At 36.4% G+C, this 14,414-nt stretch overlaps 1 protein-coding gene across 3 annotated transcripts in view; it reads right to left on the minus strand.

Annotated features, from left to right (window-relative positions):
• The window catches only part of LOC131439674 (alpha-mannosidase 2), a 370,256-nt gene that overhangs the window by 69,913 nt on the left and 285,929 nt on the right, over window positions 1-14,414 (minus strand). The gene's annotated exons all lie outside the window — the stretch shown is intronic.

A 14,414-nucleotide genomic window follows, 5' to 3' on the forward strand; every position in this document is an offset into this window, starting at 1 on the left:
TTCAGAGGTATGCGGTTTTTTTTATGCGAAGTCTCAGAGTTATGAGGTTTTTTATGAGAATTTTCAGAGTTATGCGGTTTTTCCATGCGGTTTTTTTATACGGTACGTAAATTCGCATAAAAAAGACTTCAGTGTATAGCTATCTCTCCAGCAGCCATAAAACCTCCTCATATTTTGTATCAACAGATTACATTGATCTAACAGACCCAAGTAGCATGTTAAGTTGCTGTCCTGTATTTTTCTACCGATTGTGCAATTTATCAAGTTAGTTTATATTACTATTCTGATAACTGTTGTGTTATGGAAAAAGCGCAATTTGTGCAACATATAACTGATACAAAAACTCATGCCTCGATCCCATCACAAAGGCAGTAATAAAATCAGTGAAAAAACAATTGTGAAACTCGTGAGAACTACTACGTAATGTAAACAAGAAATGGAATGACGTTTACAAAAACATGCAAACTTAATTTTTAATGAAAAAGTTTCACATTTGATTTTCAATACAACTGCTCTTAACACAAACATGGATTTTGTAAAATAATCTGCACATGAAAAATGATAATGCTACATATTGTAGAATTGATCTTTTGTGTTTTTGTAATTGAAAAATCGACAATGAACTGCATTTTTATGGTGAAACATTTATTCGTGCGGCCGAAATTTTCAAGCGCCTTTGAATTAACGCGTTTTAATGATTGTGCACCAATTACTGTGAAAATAACAGTCTATTATTTTGAATGAGAATCATCTGAATGGTGTTTAAAATACGTGTATTCAAACATTCTTACAATTTTCAGACGATTTTGATCAAACTAATGTGTAATTAAACCTGAAAAATCTCGAAATGAATTTTGCTTGAATATTTTTCAATATGGCATCGATGGTAACAGTGAGTTTAATAGAAAATGGTTCACCCAACATAATGACATATATTATCTGAATAACAGGAAACATTAACATGTTAATATTTCGAAAAGAAATGCTCCACGATTTGTTTTTTTATCAGTTTCAATCTTCTAGTTGAATTGAACAACAATACAGTACAGTCATTCATCTTAGCGGACCCGACTTTTGTGATACGCACTGTAGGTATTATTTCGGTAAGTCCGTGTGCTGGAGTTGCAAAAACAAGTTGCACAAGCGGTAATATATAACTATGGGAGTAACTATGATGACATTAACTTTTCGTTCAATATCTTTGAAAAGTGATATCAGGTATACAATTTAACTGAGTGATTTTTGTTTTCATTGCGTATGTAATGCTGTATTCCTGCAACTTTTATGATAATAATGTCATGTCTGCAAGTTTTGCGTTCAATTCAAACAGATAAATCTTGCACAACTTTTTTTGCAAGTTTTGAATTTTATATTATTGTTTTTTTCTAAAACTGAAGAAAATTGCACACACTGAGGCTAAAAATTCATGAGGCAGCCAAAACTATGCGGACTCAGCAGAAACACATTTTTTACAGCAAGGTTATCAATTCGGCTAATCATTTTTGCCTTGCGGAGAGCATCAATCATTTCACTAATTTTTCTTCCAAAAGAGATCTAAAACAATTTCGACGTATATTGTGTCCGCTACAACTATGACAGCCGTTTGGAAAGTTTTTGGTAAGTTGTACAATTGTTATAGTTACTCCAGTTTCACATGACGATGTGATTTTTTTGCAGAACTTTAGTGAAATATAAACAAGTTGGTGATTTACTGCACAATTGTTTTAGATGTACTTAATGTTGTTCTACAGTGATTTTTTCGGTAGTATTGTGAAACTTAACAGTGATAAGTTGCACAACCAATTTTAAAATATTTAAAAATCTTTCAGAACATATCTAACATAAATAACATTTCTAAATCAATTGTAAAACATCTTGAAAGTTCAATAAGTTACATTTGCTACTTGGGGATGCATTTAAATTTAAAACTAACAAATAAAACTAACAGATAAAGCTTAACCACTAAACCTATAACCTTAGCAAGCGTATATGTAATGTCAACAATGTGTGCGTAAAAACAAATTCCTGCGCATCTTTTCCTGATTTTAATCAATAAATCTTCCATATAGTTAAAAATTAATCAATCAGTTCATTCTGCTTAAAATAGCAATTCAAGAAATGCGAAAATCTTAATCTGAAACTCTTCCGTTTTCCTGATAACTGCTCGAGAAAAATTATTTTAGTTTCTGCTTACTACCATTAATACATTCGAATAACAACAAACGCATTCCTATATGGATTTCCTCTTGCAGAAATGATTGCGATATAAAGATTTACGTACCTTCTATAAGTAAGCCCGCGAAATAGAAACCTTCAATTTAACACTCGAAAGGCAATGGGTGTGCAATGTTGTCGTAAAACTATTTATTTTTCCGGAAAACTGCTTTTGTAACAGACAATATTTAGTATTGTTTATTTTGTGTATCGCAATCTAATACAAATGCATTGAAACAGTGTTGCTAACTTTTTTATTAGGGAATTAAAATCTACATTCATAGAATGTAAGCCTTTTTTTTATCAAACGTTGGTGAAAAATTGATCAAAAATGATATTTCATCCAAACAGTCAGGCTTAACATTCATTTGAGAATAAATGATTGCTGAAAAAGATTGTTTGAAATTCAATCGTGCAAGCCACTTTGATAATTCACTGCGTATATGAATACATATATCAATGACACACGTACCAAATAAAATGTACATAATACACAAATTACCAACACAAGTTAACTTGGTTTACTCTTGATCTTTAAAAGGCGAGATAGAAGAGAAAGGTGAAAATAATTTTAGTACTTTTTCTCGGAGATGGCTTAGCTGATTTCTACAAACTTACAACAACAGTCCCATATTCCCATATATGGTTTCTGATTTTTTTGCATCCGACTTCTGGTTCCGGAGCTACAGGATGGTATATGTAATGAAATTAAAACAATGTCACCTATTTGCTAATACATGGCTGAACCGATTTCGTCCATCTAGCATTCAAATAAAAAGTCTTAAGGTCCCATAAAAACTGCTTGATTTTCAATCAGATCCGACTTCCGGTTCAGGAGATACGGGTTGATTAATGTAAAAATTTCACATAAATTTATTCACTGATTTTTAGAATCGATGACCAAATAAACTAATTTCAGTTTTACCTGTATTCTGTTTTCGATCCCGGAAGGTACCCAAAAAGTGGAACGCAATACGATTTCTCTAAGATGACTACACTACAAAATTTCGAAATTAATGAAACGGTTTACAATCCATTAGGCGAATTTAACTGAACTCGGCTACACTGATTTTCGAATTCCGTTCCCGAAAGTATCGGGAATAGAAAGGCCAAAGCTATTTCAATTTATTCGTCATACTAATTCATGGACATACGAACTATTTTTGGTTATGCTGGGCTCTAAATACCGTTTCTGTAAGTATCATAAATAACGGCAAAAACTTTGAAGAAGAACTCACTTCTACATATCATGGAATGTCTTGCAGTTCCAAAATTTTAATTACAATTCTTTTAAAACGACGGTCTTTAAAAAAATTTCTTGAAAACTAAACACAACGTGGGACGGGTATAGCGTGATGGGTAAGTCGATGCCCTTTCACGCAGCCCGCTTGGGTTCGATTCCCATCCCCGCATATAGGGTCAGAAAATTTTTCTGGCCCGAAGAGGCGAATGACCTTAAGGTTAAAACCTCTATAATCGAAACAAACAAAAAAAACACAACGAAGTATATTGACGTGAAAAACACATGCTGATTGATGAAAAAAGGTATCATCTCACTGCTACGTGGATTCAGCACTTTTTAGACTGTTAGAAGAATTGTTTAATTTCTTCCATCTTCGGGATAATTGCACACTTTCCTCTGTCTACAAGAACCAATTGTCTAATACTTGAAGCAGTTTGCAGTAACTTAACATGGATGGCGCCATGATCACAGAAGTATCCAAATTTTACCTCCAGGGACACGGTCCAGTGACAGATATCAATTTTACTACTTCTGCCTAGCGACTAATTGTGTAAGACCCATTCTCGTCCAGCGCAAAAGAAGAAATTATTAAATTTTGGCTATGATTTTGATCATTTACATTCGTTCATTTATGTACTGGGAAAACGCGATGAATTTTTTTTTTCTTCTATTCGAAAAGTTCCAGAAAGCTATTTATGGATGTCTTACGACACCGAAAAATTATTCAGCAATTGAATTTTTGAAATCAAAGAAAAAAATTATCCCATTTTGTTGCCTTTTTCGCACTTGGATAATGGTTTTGAAGTAGTCCGATGACATGAAGCAGTAATGATGTTACTATGTTTAGTAAAATACGAGGTATAAACGATCAAAAACTCTTCACTCTACCCCCGTATTAATTTTTCAAAAGGCGCCCAGTAGTAAAGTAAGCCGAATTCACGTCAAAAAACCTTCTTCCTTCATTGTTAGTGTATTGAAACCAAATGTAAAGTCATGGGACTTTCATCCACAACATCAAAATTCCCTGCGCCCTTATCCTGTCGATGATTATGGAATGCCATGCTCTATTATAAACTGTCCAGCCAGCAATGGTGAGTCCCACTATCACTGGTCGAATCTCAATAGGTAAAATAGGCTTTACACTGGAATCTTTTTGTGCTTATTTTACAAGATATACGGATATCCGAATTAATGCTTATGTTGGTCAGGTTTTTGAGGTTATACGTTTTTTTTAAACGGTTATGGAGCGTCTGCATTAAAAATACTAGATATGATGCAGTTTTCTATTGGATGTTCCAAAGTTGATTTTTCCATACGGGGTTTTGAATTTTTGAGTTTCCGAAGCGATGCTCCGCATAAACCTCCACTTCAGTGGTTGAACCTCATTGGAAGGCATAGTCGAGGAATTTGCAGAAGTTATACCGCATCGATGAATAGTTGAACAATTATCGACAATGATGTGCACGGACGACACTCCTGGTGTCGACGCATTTCCGTTGTACAGTGCACATATCATGCGGTTTCTAAAACGCAGACACAAAAGGGGGGGGCTGGTTGAACTTTTCACCAATGAAGTATCATGCGTTAGCTGCATGAGCTAGTATTGAATTATGATCCCGAATGTGTCCTCCTAGAATTGGCAGTGAATAGACTCGGAATTGAGGCATATACTAGTAATTTTCGGAATGCAATTTCCGGTTGAAAAAATATGCAAATTCCATACTGAGCAACTATTCGCTTGGACAGCTTCGGACAGGAACGCGATTCACGATGGTTTCTACATTATTCCAACGCAATGTGCAGTAAGATGGACCATTCGTGAAATCCTAAAGTGCTGGCACGTACCCAGGATTTCGTTTCGGGAGGGGCCCTTAGTTAAAAAATAATGTTACTTAAGATTACTTATGTACCTAATTCGCGGTGTGTCTGAGATCAGTTACATTTCTACTTAAATGGGGGAGGGGTTGTTATTTGTTTAAAGTGATAACTACGATTTTTTTGTGAAAAAAATCCGCCATTTTGTAGCTGTTAAACCTCCCCAAAGTAACAAACAACGAAAAGGAAAACGTTGGGGTCTGGTTTTTTATATATAGAAAATGTGTGCCAAATTTGAAAAAAAATGGTGCAGTAGTTTTTGAATGACGATGGACACGGACTTTCAAAACCTGCTTTAGAGAAAAATGCCTTTAAAGTTTTTTGTATATAAAATTAGTGGTAACAATTAATTACTCCAGGGAGCCCATAGGGTCTAACATTTTCAAACAATCATATTTTTTCTTTTATAATTTATTATAATGAAACATTGTAAGAATGTTTTGTCAAGTTTTGAAGTCAATCGAAGTAGAAATTTTGGGCCTGTGTGACGAGCTCTTGCATCTTCGCAGAATGAGATAGCCATAGATAAAGGTCCATAACTTCCAGAGTTTCGTTCCAATAGGCTTGAAAATTTCACAGAATATTCTTGAAATGTTTTACTATACGATAATATAAAGAAAATAATAAATAATTTTCCAAAAGTGTTAGACCCTACCCGCTCCTTAAATAACGGCAATTCACTGCATAAAGTAGCATAGCCAATTCGTGGAGAACGGAAAACATCTTCTTAATTTATAAGTCATATTAGTGGATGGTCATACAAATTTACTTTGGCAATACATTGATTTCGATTTCTGACACCGGAAGTTGTAATCGGAAATTCCAAAACGAAACTCACACAAATTTCTCAGAGATAAATAAACGTGTGAGTACAGATAATAGTACGGGGAAGCCAAATCAGGTGAACGAGGGTGATGTCCAAGTAATTGAAACCGAAACCGTTGATTTTAACCATGATAGTGATGCTCATGTGCTTCATGGCCGTTTCACAGCGATTTATTTATTTATTTATATATTTATTTATTCATTTGGGAACAGGGAAAAGCTCGGTAGAGATAAAATTTGGCAATCGCTCTCTCCAGCAGGCATACAACCTCCTCACTATTTGTATCAACAGATTACAATGATCCAACAAATACATTTAGGCTTAACACTACACTTAAAAATAACAGTTAAACTAAATTTATAACACTATAACGAGTTGAAGACACCAAGCATAACAGGTCAGTAATGGTGCTCTTGATAAAAAGGTGAGAGAGAAGAGAATTTCGGTCTTAAATTACTTCAGTGCTCTGAATATGTACTCCAAATATGTACTTCGAGGCACTCGTGCTGCTTCGAAACACTCGCGCTGACTGTTCTCTGACCTATAATAATAGATTCAGCCAAACATGTACTCGAAGTGTGCTTGCGTTCGTCTTTCTAGCCCTAAATAAGAATGTGCGAGATCTAGCGGCACGACATCTTTCTCATCTGCAGAATCTTGCTTAACTAAGGCATGCTCATGCACTTTCTCTTCCCGGTCGTCCAGCACAATTTTATGAATTATTATTATTGTCATTTACTTTACCCCAGTTTCATCCTTCTTATTATGTGGGTTAACACTGTTCTGTTTCGTAGGACCTGCCGTTGCGTGCATTCTCGGTAGAGGAGTTTTGACCATCACGTAAGTCTCAAAACCTCTATCTCACGTTGAATTCTACATGATCGACAGTCCTATAATATTTCTCTAACTTTTTTTTCGATTCTGTTTCTGATTTCGGGAGCGGCCAGTGACTTTCGCAAAAATGTAACACATGTAACGTTTTGTAACACCTAAAACTAACAAAAAAAATTACCCATGTAACGATTTGAAACGCCTATAACTTACAAAAGAGTAACGCGTGTAATACTTCGTATCACCTGTAATTCACAAAAAAATAATGCACGTAACGCCCACAACTCACGAAAAAGTAACACATGCAACGCTTCGTGACCTCATAACTTACAAAAAATGACGCGTTATAAAGTCTATAACTCACACGCTTCATAAAGTCTATAACTCACAAAATAGTAACGCATATAACACTTCGTAACACTATAACTTACAAAAATGTAACGCTTCGTAACGTCTATAACCTACAAAAAATAACACATGTAAAGCTTTGTAAAGTCTAACTCACAAAAAAGTAACTAATGTAACGCTTCGTAACGTCTATAACTTACTAAAAAGTAACGCGTGTAACGCTTCGTAACGCCTTTAACTTACAAAAAAGTAACACTTCGTAACGCCCATGACTTACTAAAAAGTAACACATGTAACGCTTCGTAACACGTATAATTTTCAAAAACGTAACGCATGTAGTACTTCGTAACGTCTATAACTTACTAAAAAGTAACGCATGTAACACTTCGTAAAGCCTATAACGTACAAAAAAGTAACGCTTTAAATGCAAAAGAGTGACGTATATAACACTTCGTAACACCTATAACTTACTTAAAAGTACCGCGTCGTTCAGGAGTGTTCCAGTTCTAGATGCATAATTAATGTCAGTTTTAAAATTTAAATCTGGAAATTATAACAAGAAAAACTGGCAGCTCCAGCAGTTTTTTTTTGTTTCGATCATAGAGGTTTTAACCTTAAGGTCATTCGCCTCTTCGGGCCAGAAAAACTGTCTGACCCTATGTGCGGGGTTGGGAATCGAACCCAGGCGGGCTGCGTGAAAGGCATCGACTTATAGGCTTAAACATCACACTATACCCGTCCCCTAGCTCCAGCAGTGTTTAACTCGTGTTTCAAAAATACAAACAATAGAATGGCCAGCGTATACCAGTTTTAAATTTGACAGTTCGAATAAATAAAACTTCAACGGCTTGCTGGAGGTACGTTTGTTCCAATACAATTCTAGTATAGATCTCCCATATAAAACTTCCAGCTACTGAATTTGCTCTAACCCTTCCAGCGGTTTTTAACATTCATAATTTCCACAAAATAACTCATGATTTGTAACCCTCAATTTAAGAAATGCAACACTTTCTGGTTTCTTCGATTTGACGTAACGCTTCCCATCTCACGATAATATCGAGTGAAACGCTTTGTCATATGAAACATTTTTTTAGAATTGGGGACGGGTATAGCGTGTTGGGTAAGTCGATGCGTTTCACGCAATCCGCCTGGGTTCGATTCCCAACCTCGCACATAGATTTCGGGAGGGGCCCGTCTTGGTACGTGACTGCTAAAGTGTATTACATTTTGGATTTCTTAGTTGATTCATAACTTACAATGTTTACTAGTCTTTCGTGATTTTTACTGGGAGCGAATTGTCCCATATTTTCATAATCAAGTATCGAATCAATTGCATGGTTGTTGATTCAGGTCACATAATTACAGCAAAAAAAAAAGCAAACCCTCAGTCACATCGATAGGTGACAGATGCTAACAGAGTGCATATAATGCAAGCCTGCTTTTTGCATCGCCAGCAAACAAAGTATAATTAAAAATAGGCTTAAACAAACGGTCCAATTATCACTCTGTTCTGCTCTGCTCTGCAGTTTTGCACGATTTTTCACCACCAGCCCATCAACTCACATAACAGTCACACATCGAATCGATTTTACTATAAATTTTAATTGAATCGTGCCATTGTTTCGTGTTTCTGCAGCACCTGGTCCAGGAAAACCCTGCACGATCACATGTCAGCAGAACAAACTTTTGCATGGTGGTGGGCTTCTTGTAATCGTATCATGGCTTTGAGAGCTGCTCTGCTGTTATCGCGTTCCCGTCAATGTGCACTGAGAATGAGAATTCCTGTCAGGCCACTAAGTCAAACGGAAACCTAAATGATTTTACCCGGCACTGTTTTCCCACCAGTGTTCCAGGTCATTATTGCGTGCGTTCAAATAAGCTCCAGTTGGCACGAATCAACCGGTGAATCGAATCGTAGCATGCACTCAATTGCTGTTTTCCGTATCTGCTAACTGTCAATTTCATGCGAACGACAACCGACCGTAGAGTTCGTTCCGTGCGATACCGTCAAGCGGTTAATAATTCTATTATTAATTTAATGTAAACAATTTTCAGCCCCCGGTTTTCCCAAAGGCTTCAGCGTTGTGATAAACCCGCTGCAGAACATCACAGCCATTATTTTTTAATCAAATTTGAACAATGTCATCATCAGAACAAAACATGACTATCATCTTAGGTAATATTTATGCCGGAACAATTCCACTGGCTTAACATTGACAAGGCTTGTTTGCTTGTAATTGAAACTCAATTACCATATTTATTGGATTGAATGAAGAGCATATTGAAACACAACACTCATCAATCAATATCGGAATACGGTTACGTGTAGGGTAAAGGAAAACAAATATTTTTTTTTGCACAGTACATTTCACATGATCTGCCAACAACGACTCTCACGTGAGTCCAAATTTAATTTTAAAAATGATGTTCAAGTTGTGTTGCAGAGCTATTCGCAAATAAGTGATAAATGCTTTAATCGAGTTAATAAATTGTTGTTCCCGTTCCCATCATTGGCTCGATAATACGTAACAATACACAGAGGATAGCTCACAATCCACCAGGCGCTTCGAATGCAGTCGACACACTTTTCTTTTAGTGTAGATTATTAGATATTTTCCACATCACTTGACAGACGAACAGGGTTGTTACGAAAAATTTCAAAACCAAAACGCGCGAAGTCGAAAACTAAAACGCGCGAAATCCGCGCAAAGTGAAAGGCTAAAACGCACGATATTCGTGCGAAGCATTACACTACTATTTTTACTGCAGGTGAGTCTTTCCACAGAACTTTAAAATCCACTTACATATAATTTAAAAATCTGCATAAGTTTCTCATACAAACACAATAAATAAGTCCGCATACAACACGTCACTTTGCGATGACTGTTCAGCGTTGCTCTCCAGCAGGCATAAAACCTCCTCATCTTTTGCATCAACAGATTACAATCATCCAAATGATACATTCCCTTAAATCTAGTTCTTCTATCTGAACTAACTGAATCGAATGAGACGATAACATGAGGAACGAATTTTAATTCGCTTCAATGCGTTGGATATCCTTTTGGTAATAAGGTGACCAGATAACAGCAGCATATTTAAGAGTTGAGCAAACTAAAGTGAACTACGGAGCTTTCAAGCATGTACAACAGAGAATATTTTAGTAACGCGGAAAATAAATCCGAATAGCTTAGAGGATTTGGTGACAGTAAACTCTATGCGCTCCTTAAAATTTAACTTGGAATCCAGAAGAACACCCAGGTCCTTAACAGACGATGTGCGTTCGAGAACAGTTTGTGAAATATTATAGTCGAACTTGAATACAGACTTTTTGTGACAAAAAGAAATGACGGAGTGGCATTTAGTTTGTTTCCATTTTGGTTATTTTACACCAATTAGTTAAACTGTTCTTGTAGAAGCTCTGAGCCAGCTGCAGATGTGATTGTATGAAATTATTTAAAATCAAGAACGAACGATAGTTTCATACACTTGATAGAAAAATTTAGATAGTTGACATACAATAAAACTATAAACGGTCCAAGGTGATTTCCTTGAGGAACTCCAGAGGTAACAGCAAATGATGAGGTTGTACAGTCTTACATTTTCACTACATTTATTTTTCATGACTAGTTAGATATGATAGAAGCCAATTCAAAAATGAACTATTGATCTGCATAAACCATTGCAAGATACCTTAGATAACTTGTCCGTTTGGGCTGTTCATCTTGGTATCGAATTCTCTGCGGAGAAAACAGAGTTAGTCGTCTTTTCAAGAAAGCATGATCCCGCGCAGCTTCAGCTCCATATGATGGGAAGAATGATCCAACAGGTTTTAACTTTTAAATACCTCGGGGTGTGGTTCGATTCCAAATGCAAGTGGGGAGGACACATTAGGTATCTGATAACGAAATGCCAACAAAGAGTAAATTTTCTTCGAACAATAACAGGATCTTGGTGGGGTGCTCATCCGCAAGATCTAATAAAATTGTATCAAACAACGATACTTTCAGTGATGGAATATGGATGCGTTTGTTTTCGTTCCGCTGCAAACTCTCATATTATCAAACTTGAGCGAATTCAGTACCGTTGTTTGCGAATTGCCTTAGGCTGCATGCATTCAACACATACAATGAGTCTTGAAGTTCTGGCGGGAGTTCTTCCATTAAAAGATCGATTTTGGGAGCTTTCATCACGCCTGCTAATAAGATGTGAGGTGCTGAATCCCATGGTAATTAATAATTTCGAACGACTAGTCGAGCTTCGATCTCAAACAAAATTCATGACAGTATATTTTAACCATATGTCACAGGAAATCAACCCTTCAAGATATATTCCTATCCGTGTCAGCATCCTAAGTGCCCCTGACTCAACTTTATTTCTCGATACATCCATGCAGCGCAAAGTGCGTGGAATCCCGGATCATCTACGCTCGACGGAAATCCCAAAAATATTTTCAAGTAAGTTCAGGCATATTGACTCTGAGAAAATGTTTTACACGGACGGATCGCGAATTGAAGAAGCGACAGGGTTTGGTATGTTCAACAATAATGTTTCGGCCTCATTTAGGCTTCAAGAACCTGCATCTGTTTATATAGCAGAGCTAGCAGCAGTTCATTATAGTTTGAGTGTAATCGTCACATTATCTCCAAACCATTATTTCCTCTTCACAGATAGTCTGAGTGCAATTGAAGCCATTCGCTCAAACATGACTGGCAAGACTGAACCGTTTTTCCTGGGCAAAATAAAACAGTGCCTGAACGACATATTGAACAATAATTATCTAATCACTATAGTCTGGGTCCCGGCTCATTGCTCCATTCCTGGCAATGAAAGAGCCGATATTTTAGCCAAACGTGGTGCTATTGAGGGTGAAATTTATGAGCGACCGATTGCTTTCAACGAATTCTATAGCTCGTCTCGCCAAAGAACACTTGCCAGCTGGCAAGCTTCTTGGGATAGAGATGATCTGGGTCGGTGGATGCACTCAATTATTCCGAAAATATCGACAAAGGCATGGTTCAGGGGACTGGATGTGAGTAGGGATTTCATTCGTGTGATGTCCAGACTCATGTCCAATCACTACACGTTAGATGCACATCTCCTTCGAATTGGGCTCTCCGAGACTAATCATTGTGCTTGCGGAGAAGGTTATCGGGATATTGATCATGTCGTTTGGACATGCGTGGAGTATCGTGATGTCAGATCTCAACTAATAAATTCTTTGCGTACCCAAGGTAGACTATCCAATATCCCAGTTCGAGACATTCTTGCTTGTCGTGACCTTTCATACATGAAACTTATTTATCATTTCATAAATAAAATTGGAGTTTCAATTTAATAAAGGCCCCTTTTTAGACTTAGCTCTGATCCCAGCTGCGTCCATGAGTTCAACCAATAGCTAAATTAGAATAAAAATTATGTAATGATACAAACAAACTCGAAACAGTTTATGAAATTATCAACAAAATGTCTGAAAATAACAGCTTATTTTATAATTTATAGAAGGTAATCGTTTGGTTCAAATAATATTTCCGAGTAGATTTCATATTTAATGACGAGTTACCTAAGATGATATTTAAGCTATAAGAGAATATGTTTTAATAAATTCAAAACGTTGTGACTATGTTAGAATTAAATTAGGATAAGAATATTATGTAAAAGTGATGCTACGGCGAAGAAAAACTTATGTAAACTGCCTTAAGAAATAAACGTATTTATGGAAAAAAAAAATTCAAAAATGATCCTCTAAATCCCAGTCTACTTAACTTGGACATCGTTATGTGATGAATGATTTTGTCGAACGCAGCAGCGAAATCAGGGTATATAGAATCTACTTGTAGTCATACTTGTTAAGAAGGTATGATGCAAGAAGTGTAGGTTACTTAATTTGTGGAAGTTGAACGATTTGGCTTAAATCCATGCTGACTCTCAGACATGTAGTCAAAGCAACTATTTGTTATAAAATTCAGAACTGCAATTTCAAAATTTTGTCCTCCGAGAAAAACATTTTCTAGAGCCGTCTTCTCGTAAATTTTGATTTTATCGACCAATTCGGCCAGAAATTTACCAATTCGGCCAGATCGACCAATTGCTGAAACGTTCGCTCATCTATAATTTTGTTGGGTTTCTTAAAACTCACAAGCTTCAAAAATTTAGAAAGAATTTTGCGACCGTAACAACCCTGCAGACGAAACTCTCTATCTTATTAAGTTGTTAACATGTTGTTAACATTCTTGTTAAATACGAGGTCTGTTCAAAAAGTTCCCGGAATTTTTTAATTGCGCGCGTCTGGAGAGTCCGGTGGTCAAAATTTTTTTTATTGTGTTGGTACATATGTCCATAATGTATGGTGAAATTTTCAGCTGTATTCATTGTTTACATTCTGTCTTGTAGCGGCTGGTGTAGACGTGTTTTTTTTGAGCTCGGCGATTTTTGTTAGTTTAAACAATGGAAGAATTGAAGAGTCAAAGAATTTGTATTAAATTTTGCGTGAAAAATGAAATAAAGTGTAACCAAGTGTGCGAAATGTTACTGAGAGCCTACAAGTGTTTACGAGTGGTATAAGCGTTTCAAAGATGGCCGCGAAGACGTTGAAGACGACGAACGCTCCGGTCGACCCAGCACGTCAATAATCGATGAAAATGTGGGAAAAGTGGAAAAAATGATTATGGATGATCGCCGAATCACTATTAGAGAAGTTGCTGATGAAGTTGGCATATCAGTTGGCTCATGCCATCATATTTTTTTTCAAATGTTTTGGGCATGAAACGAGTGGCAGCAAAATTCGTTACAAAACTTTTTGCTTATTCGTGATTTTTTGGCTAAAAACAAGACTTTAATCATGCCCCAACCTCCTTCTTCACCAGATATCGCTCCGTGTGATTTTTTCCTGTTCCCAAAGTTGAAGAGACCCATCAAAGGACAGCGTTTTTCATCGATTGAAGAGATAAAGGCAGAATCGCTGAGAGTGCTACAGAGCATTACAAAAAGTGACTATCAGGGGTGTTTCGAAGACTGGATAAAAACGCTGGCATAAGTGTATTTTATCTAGGAGTGGTTTACTTTGAAGGGGACCATATA

The sequence above is a fragment of the Malaya genurostris genome, chromosome 1, assembly GCF_030247185.1.
Source record: "Malaya genurostris strain Urasoe2022 chromosome 1, Malgen_1.1, whole genome shotgun sequence".
NCBI classification, from domain to species: Eukaryota; Metazoa; Arthropoda; class Insecta; order Diptera; family Culicidae; genus Malaya; species Malaya genurostris.